General features: G+C 52.2%; 1 pseudogene; it reads right to left on the reverse strand.

Moving 5' to 3' along the window:
- Positions 1-2,511: 2,511 nt before the first annotated feature.
- LOC148149832 (uncharacterized) lies at positions 2,512-4,635 on the reverse strand (annotated as a pseudogene).
- Between the last annotated feature and the right edge of the window lie 362 nt (positions 4,636-4,997).

Raw genomic sequence — 4,997 nt, forward strand, 5'->3', positions numbered from 1 at the left:
GGGGAGTGTGAGAGAGCAGCCAGGGAGTGTTCCAACTTGTTTGTCTAAAGGCACAGCAAGCCTTACTTGCAATCAACTGAAGAATCATGTGTCTTGCAGCAGCCTGCCAACTGATCAAGGCAAAAGTATATATTCCCCTTTAGCCTCATCCATTGCTTCTGGGGTTGGAGCATATGCCCTGATTATCATGGGGTACTCCTTCTGAGTTAGGGTGAGCATTGGGACTCTGGGAGAAGCGTTTGTTTATTCCACTGGGTGGGTGAGTGGCTTACTAAGACAGATAATTAGTTTGCTTTTTATTGTGAAATTGTGGAATCAATGTTCTTCCGCAGTGTTACGCTTCCAGAAGAATGTCTATCTGCCACCTTATTCTTTGATTGGACCCTCTCCTGCCAGCCTGCTCTATCTCTCAGGGCAGCGATGTCCGTGTCATAATGTTGGAGTAACCAATATCTTTGATGTTCAGGTCTGTCACTGCTGGTGTTCTTCAAGAGGATCCTGGTATTTCAGGTCCCAAACTTTGCTTTGACAGGGTAGAAGATGCCTATGCATGGGATCTTTTGGTCTGGGGTGACCACTGCACACCACATTATAAGCTCTGAGCCTTCCCTCCCTCTCCCACGCCACTCTAACTCTAGCTTTCTCTTTTCTGCTCTGTCCTCTCCCACTCTTCTATCTGACCAGGTTCTACTCTCTCCTCACTGAAAGGAGACAAGCTGATTCTCCTGGGTCATTTCAATGCCAGAGGGAGGGACAAAATTGGCAAGGAAGGCAAACACCAACAGAATCAACCTCCTGATGAAATGCCCAGATCACGGTCCAGTCATAACAAACACCCAAATTTCATCAGGAAGGCAAAGAAAAGCCCTTGTGTCAACACCCTCTTTCTGAATATTGGCGCTATATCATCACCTGATTAAGGAACACAGGGATGTTCCAAGCATGACAGGATCTGATGATTGCTGGACTGCCCCTCCATTTGCCTGGTCCAAAAGTGGCAGTGGCAGCTGAAACATTGCCTTTGTATATTCAATGTCGACAAACCCATGGACTCTGCAAAGACAGATGAACTTAGTCAGTTCCTCACAGATGCTGTTCAACTCATGGGAACCACAGAACGCCCACAGCATCTGGTCTGCTCTAAAATTCATTATAAGCAGCACATGTGAGGAAGCTGTAGGTTTCTCTCTGAAGAACCACTGAAATGTTTACATCATCAGAAATACATTTTCAGCAGGTTAGTTAGTGCTAGCTATGAGGATATTGGTGAATTATACATGTCAGTCTGTGGCATTGATATAAATAAAGCAGAACAAGAAGCAGAAGAAATATGAATGAGTCCTGAAAAAGAGTCATTCCAGACTCAAAATGTTAACTGTTTTTTCTCTTGTTAGCGCGGATGAAATGATATCAGTCTGAGCCCAGAGTGCGGTTCAACAATCGGTAACGTTTATTGATACAGTAACACCGGCGGAGACCAACCGAGGTCCGAATCTCGGCTGTTCTGCTGTTCCCGTCCGCTGCTACACATCATATACCTTTCTTTGTCAGGATGTGAGGATTTTGAGTATGAATGGGATGATAGTTCCCCATCATCGCTGGAGTAGGTGCAAATGGTGGGTTTCCTGCCGTCCCAGGGAGTTGCAGTGTACACACAATAGGGTGCTAATTGGATTATGTAAACGGGTCCGGGTACTATCTGCTTGTCTCTGTCTGTGAGGGCTGGGGGCTAGGACTACCCAGTTAGTTCTATTCTTCTTTAAGGTGAAGGGTGGAAGGTATAGGGGAGATGTCAGGGGTGGGTTCTTTACCCAGAGAGTGGTGGGGGCATGGAATGCGCTGCCCGTGGGAGTGGTAGAGTCGGAATCATTGGCGACCTTTAAGCGGCATTTGGATAGGTACATGGATGGGTACTTAATCTAGGTTAGAAGTTCGGCACAACATCGTGGGCCGAAGGGCCTGTTCTGTGCTGTATTGTTCTATGTTCTATGTTCTATGTTCTATGACCCCCCTTTGTTCCCTTGGGATGCTGGTGTGTATTAGTCTGTTCGTTCCTGTCTGGTGGATGCCTGTCCTTTGTGTCAAGATGGTTGTGTATTGATGAATATGTGTGTGTTTCAGTCAGTCTCTTGATGGGTTTCCATATTAATTAGCTCCGGAGTTTCGGTCTATGAGTCATGGTTAGTGTCTGGCCTAGTGTGGATTTGATCTGTCCTCTGGCTCCCATCTCCCGGTCACGTGGGCGGACTGGCAGCTGCTGAGTTCTGTGGGTTTAAGCTGCGGCTGCTGTTTAAAACACAAAATGAATTCCTATAGTTTTACAGATGTATGCATAGTCCCGTGGCAAATGCGGGGCGGCTCTGATGCCCACTTGCAGTCCCCCCTTTCGGCAAGGGGTTGAACATGTCCACACCCCCGATGCCGATATCTTGAAAGTCGGTTCCTCGCCTGGTACATTCCGCCGGCCGTCATGCTGCAGACATGGGGCCTTTGGATAGTCCCGGGAGATGGTTACATTAACTCGAGTCCTGTGAGCTCGTGGTGCCTGATCGCCCGCCAGGAATCTATGGCGTGGAGCATGGTCTTTCTGGCCTTTCGTTTCTTGTGCTGATGGCATGAGTGACACGCCACCAGGAGCCAGGCCAGAGCCAGTAGTAACTGTATGCCTACAATGGTGTGTGAGATGATTCGGATCCAGGGATGTATGTTTACATTTAGGCCCCAATCCCACACCCTCTGTGCCCAGCCCTGGGACTGCAGAGCTGTCTCTGTGTCCTCCTCTAGGTCCTTTATATGTGATTGCAACTGGTGGTACAGTTTCACTGAGTGTCCTACCTGGGTCCTAAGCTCCCGTAAGACCTCGGCCAAATGTGGGATGGGGGCTTGTTCGGGCTCCTGATATTCCCTGACGGTGTCCCTGAATTTGTCGGTAGTTTGTATGGACTCGGGGTTCCGTCGTCGGACCTCTGAGATGTGAGCTTGCCCAATCGTGACTGGGCGCCTGGGGGTGAAGCAGAACTCGTGCTGGGGAATCGGGCACTGCAGTCCATTATACCAAAATGAGGTTTCAAGAGTGGAAACACAATACTGTCCCCTTCCACCATACCCCGCCCTAGTGAAGTGGGGGCCCGTGGGTTCGATTTCAAGGGTGCAGCCCTGTGTCCGGTTGAACCCGCATTCCACTGTTTCACTCCTTCATAAGGGGTGAGGGCAGATAGTAATTACCCCCCCGCCGCTTGCAGCCTGGAAGCGGCACCCCGTACACAGCGCCGTTTCGAGATATGGCTGTGTGGTGAGCTAATCGATATTTGAGGGAAACGTTTTCCCGTATGACTCCGATGTTCTCAATGTGAAACAGGGGAAATGGCCCAGACCCTGGGGTGACCACGGGGATCAGGAGGACAATCCCGACTCCTGTTGCCTCACTGACCTCACAGTCGGGAATCACTGGGCATACTCTGGTCATACCCTTCAGAGTCCGGCTGTCGAGCGGCCCAGAGCGCCCCGCGAGTGAGGCCAGTTTGGCGCTGTCGATCCAGTCGGGCACCTCCCCCTTTTGGACCTGGTCAAGATTATGCCGGATCTGGGCTACCATCCACAGGCCATACGCATGGCACAACTGCCCCTCGTGGATATGGGCCGTGTTTTCTCTTTCCCGGTCTATAAGGCAGTTAATGGTGTGGGCGTGTGTTTCCAGGACTGCGATGCCATCGAGCTGGATGTATGCTCCCTCGTCCCCCAGGAGTGCCTGGTCTGCCTGATTTGTGAGAGACTTTGTAGCAGGTCCCTCATTACCCCTTTTAGTTGCTCGACCTTTTCGTTAAGGCCCTGGATGTCTAGGGAGTTTACTACGGATGTCCCCGTGTTGAGTCCAGTGAGAGCATCGTTGACTATGTCCCGTCTGTGTCGTTGTGTGTGTGTGTTATGTATGTCGGTCCGGTAGTGGGTTGCCCCCATGGCGTCTATGGCCCTCTCTATAACCTCCTTCCCCATCATGGCGTATAGGTTGCGTACCTGTGTTGTGCAATAGTCCGGTACCCAGATGCCCGATATATTGACCAGCACAGGTACGACCTCGTGTCGGACGTTGTCATAAAGGGCCTCTCCCTCATCCCACAATACCAGTCCTCCCGCGGGCCCCGGTCCCAGAGAGGGGCACGGCAATATCTCGGGAGTCGTGGTCAGGGGCGGTGTGGTTGGGGCGGGTGGAAAGAGCAAATACAAGGAGATTACCGCGGCATTGGTGGGCTCGTAATACCCGCAAACAGACAGATCCCGTAAAGTAAAAGCATCAAAGGCCGGGGCAGAGGCAAGGTCCTCCGGCATGGCACACATTGTCCCGAACATGCAACCCCCCAAATCCATCGCCTCAGCACGCCGGAGGCAGGTCGGCTGTGGGTCGCGCTCCGACGTGCTGAATAAACAGAGTGTCTGTACGCCCGGAAGAACTTCCAGCCAGGCGTTGTAGAACGCGTCGATCTCGTTGGGCTTGTCCCTTGCAGGAATACAGATGGCGTCGGACGCGTTGAAGGCAACACCGTGGCGGTAGAAGTTGTCATGTATCTCGGGGAAAGAAGGCATCAGTCGTAGGGCGAAGAGGAGAGCAGGGAGGAGAGCGGTGCACCGGTGAAGCATGATCTGTGGGAAGAGAGGGAGAGAGAGAGGGGCACCCTTACCAAGGGTGTAGGGTTAGTGTGTGTAGGAGCAGGCCCCCCTGGACCGGTCTGCCCGTCGCGCTGTAAGGAGAATAAGGAGGTGGTTAGAGTCAATTCAAAGGAGGGGGGGGAGGGGTGTCTGTCCGGTCGGGTCTTAAGGGTAGGGTTTAAGCTGGGACCAGTGTTTCCATCTGCCCGTTCCTTTCATGTTGACACAGGCGCAAGTGTCGCTGGTGAGGATGATTTTGTGCGATCCCAGCCACTGGGGGGCGAAGCCGGGCTGGTCGGGGGCGGCCCTGACCAGGACTCAGTCCCCAACGCCAGGAAGGGGTTGGGCGGGCA

This window comes from Chiloscyllium plagiosum, unplaced genomic scaffold (assembly GCF_037043375.1).
Source record: "Chiloscyllium plagiosum isolate Xiang-an unplaced genomic scaffold, Cpla_swu_hap1 HiC_scaffold_6, whole genome shotgun sequence".
Classification (NCBI taxonomy): Eukaryota; Metazoa; Chordata; class Chondrichthyes; order Orectolobiformes; family Hemiscylliidae; genus Chiloscyllium; species Chiloscyllium plagiosum.